Genomic DNA, 16309 nt, shown 5'->3' on the forward strand with positions numbered 1-16309 from the left:
CAAGGGCAACTAGGGATGGGCACTTAATGCTGATCATGACACCCGAATTCCGGTCAGTTTAAAAAAATTGATAAATAAAACTGAGACATTACAAACCATGATTTTTGTCAAACAAGGCATTGCTCATAGCAAGTTGGGTGACATTCTATATCTAAGCTGACCTTTTCTTTAAGAACAGAAAATCTAATTGTTATAAAATAAACATAGGCTGAAGTTACTCAGAGCTTAACAGTCATTTGTTGAGGGAACATTGCATAATGAAATGTGCTTGTGAGTTTCAGGTTGCAGCTCAGAATTGTGTAGTATTTTAAGGTTGAATTGCATCTTGAGTGAAGTGTGGCCTCTGCAGTGCAACATCTCAGCATTCTGATGTACTATTTATTTTTAACATACATCAACAGAGAGTTTACCATTCATCAAATAGAATCATCGTAAACACTTGCTGTGAATATTCTCCCCCAGATTTAATCTTCCATATTCCATTGCTTGTATGCATTTAATAATCACATGATAAGATGATATAATCAGCTTTGTGGAAGAGGTAAGGGAGCCAAGTCCTCATGCAATGTGAAAGTGAAATGCTGCAGCCTTTCACTGATATGGATTAAGAGTTGTGCTTCAGTGGAACAACCACTGTTCTGATTACACAAGCAATAGGTCTATAAGAAAATCTCCGCCCTTTATGTCTTCGTACAGAGCAGAAAAATATACAGTTGTGCATTGATAACTTGTTTATATAAGAAAAATCCTTCAGGTAAGCTCTTGTATGGATACAGCTCCTTGACTGTAATCTGAATAATCAAAGAATGTTTTTAATTGACCAGCATTCCATTAAAAGTTAATGCATTCATGGAGTCTTTGTATAATATTGGTAAACATCTGCAATATGGATAAAATCATATTCAATTCTTGAAAGACTTCCTCAAAAACAAGGCCTGTGATCAAAAGTGTAAATGGTGGGTAATGGAAATAAAATTTAAAATGTAGGTCTAACAATCCTCATAAAAAGAGGCAAAAGCAATATGCCCTATTATTGAAAACAAGAGTTGGATGCTTAATACTTCAAAGACACATGGAGGGAAAATTTCCTCTGTGCAATATGTATAGTGAAATCTTTATAAATGGGTTGGCAATTTTGCTCCTTATAGTACATAAAGGAAACCTTCCCATGATTCCAGGTTCAGGAGAATTGCTTGAAATATGATGGATGCATGAATACTCTTTTAAGATTAGACCTTTAATCTAAGAGAGAGGGAGAGAGGGAGAGAGAGAGAGAGATTTGCAAATAATACAGATATTTATGCTGTGTGAAATGCAAAGGGCTGTTTGCTCTGGCTTGAGTTAACATAGGGCTTAATTCTCCAGGCCCCGCTTGCCGATGCGTAAAATGGCGTGCGGTGACATCGGGCATGCGTCCTGACATCACTGTGGGTCTTTTAGATTTCCAGTGGCTGCGCACCCGCTGAACTGTCAAAAGCCTGTTAAAAACTAACTTGAGCAATTAAATGAGCTGCCTGTCCAGCCTTAAGGTTGGCAGGCAGGCGAAGAGCCCAGGCGGCATTCGCATTTTTCATGAAACCTCATCCATGGGCGGGATGAGGTTTCATGAAATGTTTTAAAATTCAATAAAAATTTTTGAAATAATTCTTGGACATGTCCCAGCTCATGTGACAGTGTCACATGAGGGGACATGGTTTAAAAGTTTTTAATTACTTTATTTCAGTTTTTAAATATCAAACAGATCTCCCTGAGGCACCTCTGTGCCTTAGGGAGATTTCTACACATTTTCACAAAAGAGCACCAGCCCGACTCAGGGAATCCCCCCCCCCCCAACACACAGGGAGTGCCCAGCACTTCCGGGCAAGCATCACGCTGGACGGGTCTTAATTGGCCCACCCACGTAAAATGGCAGCACGGCCCCAATCAAGTTGGCGCCCGCCACTGCCCGCCCCTGACAACACCCCCCACACCACCCCCCCACCCCCACCCCACCCCCACCCTGAATAAGGTGGATGAAACAGCTCACTTTGAGAGCTGCACCTGTAGTATGGTCAGTTGGAAGTTAAGGCTGGGCACATCCTTGAAGCAGTTGGCAGCTGGTGGTCCGAGGTGGCACATAGTTTGCATGGTTGCTGACCTTCCTGCTCCTCGCACCACTTCCTTGCTGCTCAGACTTGGTGTCATCTTCACTGTAGTCATTCGCCTGGGAACAATCTAGCAGATGGCACATTCCAGATTATACAAGATGATTCCCTGCATTGAGTCTGCAGAGACAGGCTAGTGACATTGCATTGTAAAACCACTGGCCCTGTGTTATGTGCAGCTTTTCCTTTTTTTGCAACTACCGTTAACTCTTTTAATGAAAAATGCCTGAATGAAAGTTCTCCAGATTTAAGAGGCTGTAAATTTGGTATGGGGACAATTCTTCTGAAGAAAGTCACTGTCCAGTTACCGCTGTGTATTGTATGAAGAGAAGGTCAACATGTGAACTCACCGAAAGCAGCCATTGCTGAACAACTTCAGTTACACTTCCCCAGCAGGGAGGACTGCAGAGAGGGCTGTATAACAAACATGCTTGGCTATTACAAAGCACAATACTCCATCCCCATTTAGAAAAAAACTTGTAGATAAAAATGTAAAATGGTGCATATGTTCCCAGAATACAATATGACTAAAACCACATCAACAATATACCTGAAACTTAGCAGGTTGGGTTGCATATTTGTTTTTACTATAATCACAACCAAAAGTTTGTCAAGAAGATATTATAATTTTCATAATGTTATTGGAGTTTATTGTACAGTAGAGTAATAGTGAGGTCTGTGTCTATTTTTGTGTGTGTGTCTTTGGGACTTAATAGAATTAAAGACAGCTGATCTTGAAGGCTTTGTTGTATCAGAAGATAAGCTAGGGTTTGAAGTGTTAAATAGGTAAACGTGAGGAAAATTTTAGAATCTGAGGTAGGAAGGGAACATTTGTGTTTTTAAATAAACCAGACTAGCTTGAATACAAAAGAGGTGAATTTTTACACTAACCAGGAGAAGGTAAGTATTTTATTTTTTCCAAAGATTAATCGTAAAATTAGTACTATGATAGATTTTTATTATTAGAGAGGTAAAGTCCAAAGGCATAGTGAAACAACGGGAATTTGTATCCAAAGGGCAAAATATGTATAAAGCAGAAAAGGCTGTGTGTAAGGGCAGGCATTCCAAGATCTAACACAACTGTGAAAAGCCTGTAGCATCTAAGCCTCAAGCTGCAGTCTACAAGGAACTGAAGCTGAAAAAATCTCACTTTGAATTTGACTGTTCAGGATATTCTTTGTTACTGTGCCTTGTTCATCTTACTGTTGCCTTGGTGGAGGTGTGACTAGAGGTTAGATTAATTAGGGGATTTAGGTGTTATAATAGTAGTAAGTTGTAGATCTATGTATGTGTTTAAAATCATTTCTTCTATTAATAAAGGTTTAATTTAGTTTCATAAGAAACCTATAAGACTTGGTGGCCTTCTTTTTACTGATTTCAGAGCTCGCATCTTGAAATAATTACAAATTGCAAATAGTTGTGGCTGCTGCTTCAACTTCCCTTCTGGGATTTGGGCAGCTTGGCATTTACCATCCACCTGACATAATAACAGATATTGAGGGCTTATCCAGGATATATTTGATATTCCTTGATTGGTTTAGAGTTGGTGAATCTTAAGGTTATGAGTATGAGAAGCACTTTGAGTTCAGGAGTTGGTGGTGAGACTGCAATATGCCTTTGGCAGTTGCTAAGACTTGTCTGGGAGTTGAGTTTATAACCTTGGCTGGTTTACAAAAGGTAAATAAAGTTAAGTTAATGGAATTGGTGGTTAAGTTACAATTGGGATTACCTGCAAGTGGAAGGAAATCACTCATAATTGAAGGTATAGCACAGCATTTGAAATTGGAAGGAATACCTGAGAGACCGAGTTCTCCAGGAGGTGGGTCATTGGAACAGGCTCCATTCAGTTGCAAATGAAAAATTGGAACTAGAGGCAGCACAAAAAGAAAGGGCAGAAAAAGAAAGAGTATTTCAAAGAGCACAGGCAGAAAGGCAGGAGGGAGAAAGAAAACAGGAAAGGGAATTAGAAATGGTGAGGTTAGGAAAGGAGGAAAGAGAAAGAGAGAGAGAGAATTCCAGCTTAAAATGCTGGCAATTAAAAAAGAGACACCAGTAGGTGGGGAAAGACTTATGTCCAGATCAGAACCCAGTGGGGAGGTATTTAAATTTGTACAAGCTTTCCAAAGTTTGAGGAAAGAGATTTTGAAGCATCTTTTATTTCATTTGAGAAGATAGCTTAACTATAGTTGAAGATGGTTGAAATAGCCACAGGAAAACTGGACATTGTTGTTACAATCCAGGTTGGTGGGTAGAGCACATGAGGTTTATGCATCACTGTCAGAAAATTTGCCAGTGAACTATGATGTGGTTAAAAAACAAGATATTTTGGCTGCATATGAGTTGGCTCCTGAGGCATACAGGCAGAAACTTAAGAATATGAGAAAACAACCTGGACAAACTTATATTGAGTTTGAGAGAGTAAATCAAAGTAATTTTGACCGGTGGATACTAGCACTAAAGATAGAGACAACATATGCAGCTCTTGGAGAGGTAATTCTTTTGGAAGAACTTAAAGATTCAATTCCTCTGGTAGTGAGAACTCATGTGGAAGAACAGAGGGTTGAAACGGTAAGACAAGCAACAGAGACACCTTTTTAAATCAGAGAAGGATAAAAAGTGGGAAGGTGAGAGGGAGGTGGGTAGTCAAGGAAGAGAAGGAGTAGTTGGAAATTCCCAGGAAGTTTTTTCTCAAAATAAAAAGGAAGGTGCTGATGATACTCAAAAATTGAGGTGTTCTCATTGTAATAAAGTTAGACACACAAAGTCAGTGTGCTGGAAATTACAGGGAAAATCTGTTAGAATTATAGGGATGCAAAAAGTACTGCAAGTAAAAGTGCTGTGGATTCTGAGGTTCAGGCACAGGGAAAACAGTGGTTTGTATACAGGTAAAACAGGAAGAATCAGTGATAGGTAAAGAAGTCGGAATGTGTTCACAATTTACCCAAGAGAATTCTGAGAAGCAGTTTGCAGAAAGGTTCATAGATTTTGTGTGTGAAGGGAAAGTCTTTCTATGTGTACAGGGTGGAGTAGGTGAAGATGTTAAAATTCTAAAAGACACAAGGGCTATTTAATCCTTAATGTTGTAGATAGTGACATTTGTTGTTCAGAGAGAGTGTTGCAGGTGATAATAAGTGGGGTTCATGGACCTATTCCATTGTGGAAGGTAAATTTAAAGAGTAAGTGGAAAACAGTTGAGGTGATTGTTGGAGTAGTGGAAAAATTGCCCATTGCAGGGTTTCAATTAGTTCTGGGTAATGATATAGCTGGATCACAGATGTGGGTAATGCCTATGGTAGTTGAGCAGTCTAGAGAAGTGTTTAAAACAACAGTGTTGCAGAGAGAGCATCCTAGATTGTTTCCAGATTGTGTGCTAACAAGATCACAGGCTCATAAGTTGAAACAAGAAGAACAGGAAGGTCAAAGGTAGAGAGAAGGTGTGGAAATCCAATTGGCTGACACTGTTTGATAAGGTTATTCAGGAAGAAAGACTGGAAGACAATGCAGCTGAGATGTTTAACTCAAGGCAGTTGGTAGATTTACAGGAAAAGGATTCAAAAATAAAACAGTTATATCAGACAGCTTACTCAGAAATACAGGCAAAATGTACTCCAGAATGCTATTAGCTTAAGGGTAATGTTTTAATGAGAAAATTGAGGCCTTACCATGCTTCAGCAAATGAAAGCTGGAGGGAGGTGCATCAGATTGTAATACCATTTGAATGTAGAAATGAGATTCTGAGGATAGCTCATGAAATTCCAATGGGGGGACATTTAGGAATTAGAAAGGCACAGACCCCACTATTACTCTACTTTACAATAAATTCCAATAAAATTATGAAAATTATGATATCTTCCTGACAACTTATATGACTAAAATTACCAGAGTAATTTACACGTAACTAAAATTTGTTTTCCTTTAACACCAGAATGTGTTCCACAAAACCACCAACACTTAACAAGAAATAATGAAAGGAATAATTTTTTTCTTCTTCCTTCCTACATATTTTTAATTAACCTATCTGTCTTCTTTCTCATTCTATCTGGATATTTCCTTCCATTTCCATTTGCTTGACTCTGTTCTCTCAACATCTTTGAATGTGTCAAACCTGAACCTTGAATTTGACTACTGACTCCACTTAATGGTTGGGACTGTGACATCGATTGATTTGTCTTAATCAAATACCTTTTTCACTCTGCTCTACCAGTGGATTCAGTAATACCAGCAAACTTTCAGTTTCTTTTTTACTTTCCCTTGATCTCTGGTTTTCATGTTGGACTGTAGGTGGAATTTGGACTATAGGAGGCTTTTCATGCTCTCCTTTGGTCAGGTTTCCTCTTGCAAGAAAATGATCTACATGACACTGATGGAATCTCACTAGATATGTGAATGCACCTAGTCTTTTACAACAACTTTAATTCCATACTTCTAATCACCTCAGTAGTTTTTCATCATGATCTTCTGACCAGCAGTCTCTAAGTTTCATGACTCATGCATCATAGTGCAGTTTCACTTTTCTCTTATTTTGCTATTGAGATTAGGCTCAAGCAAGCTAACCCTTGCTCTTGGAGCTTGTTCAAACACTAACTCATAATCTAAGCAAACTATTGTAAACTGTGGGATTATTCTGTAAGAGAACAAAAGATTGTCCAGCCTGTGTCAAATAGAAACATGGAAATTACTGCCCAACTTGTCACATAGCAAAAACCCCTGCAAAGACCTCTTCACAATCTGTAACTTCTTTCTGCAACACCATTTGGTGCTAGGTAATAGGGTGGTATTCGAGTGTGTTTGACTTAATTTTTACTCAGACATATCTCAAACTCTTCTGACATAGACTGTCGACCATTATCTGACACAAACACCTCTGGCAGTCCAGAAATTGCAAACCAACTTCCCATACTTCAATATTTTTGGCACCTGTTGTAGTGGGTATTGACCCCACATTTAGCCACTTGCTATAACTATTGAACACAACAAAATACCTTTTCCCTTCCACCTCAAAAAAATTGAAATAGGCCAGAATATAACGCTCGTCAGGCGGGTGTGCACCCAACCCAACCGAGCATAGAACAACGCATGATGACATTGGGCAAGGGTCCTGACGCCATCGTGCACTCACATGATATTTCAGTCGGCAGGCACACACCGGAGTCGGCAGCACGTCCTCTGATAATTAAAAGGCCAATTAAGGCTGTTAAAGTTATAATTGAAAGAAATTTTTCGCAGGTGAAAAGGCCAAGCGCCCTTTGCATTATTTTTAGGAAACCTCATCCATGGGCGGGATGAGGTTTCCAATAGCATTTAAAGATAAAATTAAAATTTTTACATTTCATTAACAACATGACCCTGCTCATGTGACCGAATCACATGAAGGGATACGTTTTCCAGCGCGCATCCCTAGTGCGTGCGCGAACTTGTGCTTGCCCTCCTTCCCCCACCGCCCCCCCAACATATACAGGCAGTGCTGAGGGCTGCTGCGCGTGTTTCACGCTGGGAGGGCCTTAATTTGCCTTTCAGAGTGAAATCGCGGCCCGCCCTCGATCGCGGGCGGCGGTTAGCTTCCCAACCGCTCCCACCTGCCTACGCCAAGCCCGCCTAACGAGGGAAAAATCCTCCCCATATACTCGTTCGCACAGTTTTATTTTCTTTAACCATGAACGAAAGGAACATTGATAGGATCATTGCCAATTCCAAGACACACCACAACTTTTCTCCAAATTTTCAATGTCTTTATTTACGTTTGGATGCCAAAAATAGCTATTGCTTTCATACGGACTATCCCTGTGTGTACTTGATGAAGTTCCCCTAATAACCTCTCTCTAAACCTTGGTGGAATAATAACTCTGAAACACCATAGAGACAGATTTGATCTACATTCAGTTCACTTCCACATGTGAAATGCCCCTGCAATTTCATATCATCACACTCTTTGAGCCAGCCATTCATAACATAATTGAGCACTCTTCTAAGTGCCACATCCTTGCAGGTTTCTTCACTAATTTCTCTGACATCATTTGTGTATACAAAGTAATTCACAGGTATTTTTAATGGCTAGAAATGGATCAGACTTTGCAGGAAATCACAAAAGAACACCCGCATTTGCATGATCTGCTGACTTATGATATTCAGTATCCTGCTGATGGCTAATTTTATCATTTAGTCCTTGCTCAAAGACCACTTTGTGCTCTCTTAGCACTTCCTCAATAACAGACATATTGGCCACAGTTTTCCAGCCCCTCACACCAGCTGTACCTTCCGGTCTTGCCGAGCTGAATGGGGATTTCAATGGCTTGCCAGCCCACCACAGAGAGCTGGAAGATTTCACCCAATCTTACCGATCCCTACTTTAAATAATTCAGCCCAGTTTAACCGCATTATCTTAAGCCAATTCCTTCCCTTGAAGGAGACTTTGTTCCCTCCAACCGCTACCAATCACAAGAAAAAGGATTCACCATCGAAATCCACTCCAACAGTAATGTCACCTAACACTGGAATAATGTTATTGGAGTTGCTAGGCAGTTTCACACCCATTTTGCAGAAGGGAATATGACTTCGGAATTTCTTGTACTTTCCCTTTGAGATAATTACACTGCTGCAGCTGTATCAATGATGAAATTAAGTTGTAAATCTTTGACATTCATTTCTACTGTGGGTGGTGGAATTACATCTTCAACCCTACTACTCACGTCATCAATATGTGTTTTTTCTTGCTGTCTGACTGAGTACAACTCTTGGTCTTCCTGCTCAATAACATCAACTTCTGCTTCCATATCTATCATATGCTCATTGGAGGGCTTCCAGGCTCTTGAACTAACTTTAAATCTACCATGACTTTGACCCGGTGATTTACTGTGTCCCCAAGTGTTACTATTTCTTCTACTACTCCTGCCAGCCGCCTGGATATAACTGACTTTCCCATGGGCGTAGCACTTTGATTGGAAATGGGGCATTTAACTGATTGTTGGTTACCATAGCAATGGTAGAATCTAAATTTCCGACTTTGAGACTGTGAACTTGGCTGCCGTGGCCGAGATCTTTCTGAAATCTGTTGGACCTCTCCTCCCAGCTCAGGAAAATAACTCCCTTGCAATTTGTAACTATCTCTACAATTTCCATGGCTGTAGCCTCATCGCAGGTCTCACTTGGTCTGGATTTTATTGTTCTTTAGGGCACCTAGGAACATATCTCTAAGGCTAACTTCTAAGTTTGCGCCATACCCACAGTGACGAGAGAGTTTCTTTAATTTGAGAATGTAATCTGCAACACTCTCACTTGGCAACTGCTTCTTTTCATGCAATGTAACTTTCAGTGCAAACTCATTCTTAGTCACACCATTATGCCATAATACAATTCCAGAATTTCATTAATTTCAGCATCTTCCAAGGTACTTGGGTCTGATGGGCAACACTGGTTAAAACCTACATCTAAAGCACCTGGCCCTATCATGCTGAGGAAAGCCATATACTTTATCCTCATCGCCCATTTCTTCACCTTCAGCCAATTGAAAAATCTTCATTCTTATATCAGTTGTCTTTCTTAGGGTTGAATTCCCCCATTGTCCCCAAATATGCCTTCAGTGCCATTTTTCAATAACTATCTTATACTCTAATGTTCACAGTAGGTACACAGTCCATGTAAACCTATGGCAACCTGCGGTCAGACACACCACACTCTGAAACCAAGTGGCAGATGCCACCGCAACAAGATGCTATGGATCTCTCCTCAACTCCCACCAGACACTTGTCACACCATGAGCCAACCAGTCTCACTGCACTCCATCTCCCACACATGGGTTTCCAACCTCCACTCTCCAAGAACCCACCTTGGAATCTTCTCCAAATCTGACGCTTTCTGTCAGGTGCCTTCTGCAAGGGTTCATCTCCAGGGTTTCAAACTCTCCTTCCCTGGGTCACCACATGCATTCAAACTGTCTTCCACATACTCTCTGTCACTGACTTAGCCGTCAACAGTACACAACTGTTTCACATGCCCATAACAAAGAGTTACAGACCTTCAATTGTCTCTGGACCTTTTGGCCTCTTTCTGCAGCTTGAAGTTTTAAATTTGAACTTTGGAGCCTTTCTCTCTGCCCCTTACTCTTAACTTAACTTAACAGGGCTCTTTCCAGGTTCCTGTCCTCCCTTTGACTAGGTGGTCTGCGTTGGACTTTCCCCTCTTCCACTCCCCTGGATTTTGGGGTTTTCTTTAGATTGGAACTGCTATCTGCCCCTTTGCTCCAGTCTCTGGAGCAGCAATTTCAAAAAAGCCAACTGAGCTCCACAGCTTCCAAATCAAAACTGTTGTCCTTCTTCTGTGTGCATCTGTGGGAGGGACCTGCCTCTCTGGGCCCCTGTTGCTAGGCAACATCGCAATTATTCCACCCTTGTTTGTTTAACTTAGCTTACAGTCTTAAAAAAAACCTCATATTAAATGCAGGCACCTTTTTAAAGTGAAACTGAAACTCCATTTGGCCATTCTTAACACACAGATACAGGAATACAAATCAAACTTAAACTTTAAAGCTAAAACTCATTCCTAATGCCTACAAATACCAATATAGCTTACTTAACTATCTCTATTTCCTAACAATACGTAGGCAGCATGGCTGACATATAATCAAGGAAAGATTGTCCTTTTCTATGGGACTGTCTAAATTGGACACTTGAGCCAAGAAACTATTGTGGACGATATCAGAGGACAGACATTTGTAGGTAATTCCATTGTTACTTTCGCACAAGTAACACATTTACTTTACATGAGCTAATTCCACTGCTAAGATAACAGAGAGAGGCATGTTATACAAAGACGTTTATCTGTGGTCCACTAATATCGCTGACAGTGCCTTCGAAGCTTTGGACATGAAATGCGAGGTCAACGCACAGATAATAAGACAATACTGGTAATGTGCCAGTATGTAATAAAGTACGTGCAAGATGTCCTGGACATAAGAACAATGGCCGTCTAACGAAAGAGGTCACAATGAGTATAAAAGTATCCATCTGATACATTGTCATAGAAGTCACCAGTTTAAAGAGATTATAGAGAGAGCATTAAAGTTCAAAATTAATAAATAATATGTTGGTATATTTAATTTTTTGAAATGTCCAAGAATTACATTGGGGAATGTTTTTTTCTCACTTTCCTACCTTTGGGACAAGCACCATTCCCCAGTTAATAGTATTAACAAATACTAACAAATATTAACAAAGCTTCTCTAAGGCCTCTGTCAACACTGCCCTTGAGATGGCTCCCTGGGCTTGGGCATGAATAGTTTAGGGTTAGCCTAAATTTAAGTTAAACTCCCAATTTTCTTTCCTGTGTCTGGGAAGTCTCTGCCCTCTGCTTGGTTCGCCTTGATGGAATGGCTAAGCCATGGAACTTACAAGAGCAAATACACTTCTTATGTGTCAGTTTAATGTCACCATTCATCACCCTGCTGGTTGGTGAAGCTTCAGATTTACTTAGAACAATAGGCAATGACCACAATCAAATAGAATCTACTTGTACAAAAGCCAAACAAGCTTAGTTGTGTTTGAGCATTTGGTCCTATTCAAACCAAACCAATCTAAATCAATTAATCAATCTATAATGTTGAGGTATTGGAATTGTTGATAGAGCTCCAGTGAAAAAAACGGATGAACTCTTAAGATCAGAAATTATGACATTCATTTTATCAGTTCCTGTCCTGACAGATTGGTTGAAAAAAAAAAATTAGCTCAGGTTACTGTCCTGGACTCACATAGTTGGTTCCCAGTATATATACTCAACAGTTTTGGTTTCCTAACCTAAGGAAAGATATACTTGTCTTAGATAGAGTGTATGTAAGGTTCACCAGATTGATTCTTGTGATGAGATTATTTTATGACTTTATGTCTTATGACTATTTTATGAGGAGGGATTGAGTAAGAATGCATCTATAGTCTCTTGAGTTTAGAAGAATGAGAGGTGAACTCTTTGGAATGTATAAAATTCTTAGAGGGTTTGACAGGGAAAATGCTGAAATGGTGATTCCCTTGGATGGAGAGTCTAAAACTAAGGGTCATTATCTCAGGATAAGGGGTCAGCCATTTTGTACTGAGATGAGAACTTTCTTCGCTCTGTGGGTTGTGATGCTTTTGAATTCTTTACCCCAGTGGGCAGTGAATGTGCAGTTATTGAGTATATTCAAGATTAAGATTAATAGGTCTTTGGTCACAGAAAATCAGAGGATATGCAGATAGGGTAGGAAAAGGGCTGAGGTAGAAGATCAACTATAACCTTATTGAATGGCAGTGGAATGGCCTAGAGGGGGTGTAATGTCTACCAATTCTCCTATTTCTTATGTTTTGTTTTTATATTCAATGGCTAACAGAACAATGGGCTGGAGAATGATATAATTAAAACTGCAACATCCCCAGATTAGACATAACATAGGATTTTTGTAAATCCAAGCTCTTCCATAATGACAATGCAAATAAGGTTCATCCTCAGACAGGGCCTTTTACTACTTCAAGGAAGTATTTCTCTGGTTTGGGCTTTGTACTTGACTCATATATCCTGTAAAAACAATCAAGGTTACTTGAGTTCATTTTAATTTGATCATCAGTGAACTGCCTAAATTGTTCCACCACCCTATCAATAAATTGCTGTTAGTAATCATTATCAAAACTCATAGGTGAATAATAACTACTTGAGTAAGGTATCTGAGGGTGACAAACAACTGAAGGAGAGAAAAATTATGTGGGGAAGAATTCTGAGCAAATCATAATTCTTTATAAATATTTGATTTTTCTAAAAGTTGTCATTCACTTTTTTAGTATGAAGTAAAATTAGAGGTGTTGGTGTGAATTTTTAAACAGTTTTCAATGATCTGTTTGCTGCCCCTATCACTGTTTCATTAAGGTCAAGTATGGGAGAAAAGCTAATGGCATTTTCATGTTTGGGAACTTATTTTGGGTTCTTTTCCTGTGGCTGACAGGAGTAGTTTTAATTTGACAGTTGTAGACACAATACAGAAAGACTATGGCTTGCAGAAGTTTGCTACTGATTATAAATTAATGAGGAGCGTTTAAAAGCTTTCAAATTCTATGGACGTCTGCATATATTGCCTTTCTGCAAAAAAAAACTAATGAAGAGATTTGAAGGAATTGCACTGTTGGTCATCTGCTGGGGAGGTGGTGTTGATCTTAATGTACTTGAGCCGGTCTTGAAAATGCTCAGATCTCTGTCGTTAGTTTTACCAGTGTGTAAACAGAACGTCTTATTCTGTCAGATCAAATGGAATCCATGATCAAGTCAAAATATAAACCTGATATCTGGACAGAGATGAATTTCTTCTGTTTTTGTACATTGTGTTTTTTGCTGTGATTATTTTGTTGCTTTATGTAGATCACTTCATGTTAACTGTTTTGCTGCATAAAATTGCCGGCATGATTATTCCATAATGTCAACGTCTCTACTGCAGGCTTCTCTTTAGATTAAAATTCTGTTTTGTTTCAAAATCTATATATAAAAAAGTGGAACATTACAACGCTAAACACTATTATTCTAATATATAAAATTTTACTTTGTACTTTTTCTTGATTTTACTTAATACTTAATTTTACTTCATACTAAAAAAGTGAATGACAACTTTCAGAAAAATCAAATATTTATAAAGAATTATGATTTGCTCAGAATTCTTCCCCACATAATTTTTCTCTCCTTCAGTTGTTCGTCACCCTCAGATACCTTACTCAAGTAGTTATTATTCACCTATGAGTTTTGATAATGATTACTAACAGCGATTTGACCACAGGAAGCATCGCACTTTAACTCCAATTTTGCCCACATCTGACAATATTGGCACATGCTTACAGCAGGGGGCAGTAGATAGTGAGCAGGAATGCTGAGGTCAATTTTAGCACCACTACTTCTGTGCTGGCTGAGATCAGCTTAACTCAGCACAGACACAGCCACGTGCTGGAAAAATTCACTGAGCTACCTAGAGAGTCACTCTCCTTTTTTAAAACTAAAGTTTTGTACAGAATGGTGAGTGCAAACAACATTCTCAAGGTAAGTGACCAGCAAGTGCGACTGCATCCAACAGTGCAATGGAAGTAGCTGAATATCACCCGTAGATGCCATCAGTAATCCAGGATGTTGCAACAAACTAACTAATTCATCTATATATTAAATCAGCTTTATTACAAATTATCAGATTAGTTCGAATTTGAAAGAAAAGGGCCATTTGGTCCAAATGATCTATGCCAGTTTTTATGCTCCACATAGGGGGAATTTTCTCCCCGTCAGGCAGGCTGGTTGGGAGCAGGCACAGAGCCAATCGCTGCCCCCAATCGGCTCCACACCACCATTTTACATGGGCAGACCAATTAAGGCCCACCCAGCATGACGCACAGCCAGTATCTCTCAGCACTACCTCTGCAGGCCGTGGTTGGGGGGGGGGGGGCGGGGAGGAGTCGGAGCCTGCATTCTTTCATGCATGCGTGCAAAAGAGCGCAGAAAGCTCCCTGAGGCTTAAGGTTAGACAGGCAATGTTGATAATGACGTTAATTGGTTTTTAAAAGGCCTTAACAGGCCTTTGACAGTTCGGCGGGTGTCCAGCATGCCCGATGTCACCAAGTGTCACTTAATGCGTCGGCGAACAGGGTCCGCCCCCGCACGCCGACATGAAAATTCCCCCCATAAGCTTACTCTCACCTTACTTCATCTGATGCTATTAGTATAACCTTCTATTCTTTCCTCAGTACTCACATTCATATGAAAGGAGGCCATTCAGCCCATCCTGTCCTTGTTGACCTTTGAAAGAGCTATCCAATTTCTCCCACCCCTCTGCTGTTTCCTTGTAGCACTACAAATATTTCCTTTTCTAGCGTTTGTCCAATTCCCAAATGAAAGATCCGACTGAACCTGCTTCCACCACCCTTTCAGACAATGCACTCCAGTGCAAAACAACTGGCTATGTAAAAATGTTTTCCCGTGTTCCCTCTGTTTATTTTTAACCAACTATCTTAAATCTACTAACTACCAACCCTTCTGCCACTTGAAATAGAGTCTCTTTATTTTCTCTGTCAAAATCTTGGAACATCATATCAAAATCTTCTCTTAACCTTCTCTGCTGTAAGGAGAACAACTCCAGTCCAATCTGTCTCAATGGCAACTAAAACAATGCATGTGCCAGTTTTAATTATCTGCTATCCTGATCATAGAGCTTTGTGTATTTATAGTGGTATGAAGAATTGTTAAATCAAAGTGTGCTTTTCAGTTCCTAGTAATGTACATTGCATGCTGCTGATATCCATTAAGTTTCAAATAGCAACAGTAATGGCATACTTGTGACAGTACATTGTTGAAGATGGACCAATTGACCAATGTTAGTGCTATTTCCATACCCTTCCCCTCAGCTGCTTTTTATACCAAAGGCCAATGTTGCAGACTGATTGAAAACACTGGTTCCAACACTGTAGTGCTTCTATTACCTGCTCTAGTTCCAACATTCACTCACATCCTTCCTGCGCTATAGACAGTCTACAGTAAGGAATAAGCTGCATGTTGGCCTAATCCTGACAAGATCAATCTTCTTCTTCAGACTAACAAGACTGAGGCTGTGGCAGGTAGGATATTTACATTTTCTAATCCTTCTTTTTGTAAGATTTCATCATTGTTTCTTTTCAAATCCTTTTTTTGGTTTAGTAATTGAAGGAATGCCCCTTGAATATAATTGTTTTAAATATTTTCCATCATCTGCCCCATAGCCATTCTTACAAAGCCACTCTCATGACCATCATCAATAGCATAAGGCAGTCCTGAAATTCCAGCAGGAGGTTGGCAGAACTCCCTGAGAAAAGACATGAAAACAGCCTTCTCTTCCATTTCATCAGGCGTTCCTCTAGACTCCCATCCCAAGATACAACAAGAGACTGGGAAGGCCTCTAAAGATTCTCCAGACCAACATGTTAATTTTTGCTGAGCATTACTTAGCACAAAGGGACTGGCTAACTTTGTGGGGTTAAAGCATGGTGCTCCCCGCTGGAGCCAGGATCTGAGTGCACCCTCCCTGCCATTTATAAAATGTGGAAGTGCTTTGGGCTTTCTCAGCCCTGTTTAGTCCCACAGCAGAAAATTGCTCAACGTTCCACACAAATCCACTCAGCCATAGGGTACGGCACAGGGTGGGGGTTTTTTAG

The sequence above is a fragment of the Carcharodon carcharias genome, chromosome 13, assembly GCF_017639515.1.
Source record: "Carcharodon carcharias isolate sCarCar2 chromosome 13, sCarCar2.pri, whole genome shotgun sequence".
In the NCBI taxonomy this organism is placed as follows: domain Eukaryota; kingdom Metazoa; phylum Chordata; class Chondrichthyes; order Lamniformes; family Lamnidae; genus Carcharodon; species Carcharodon carcharias.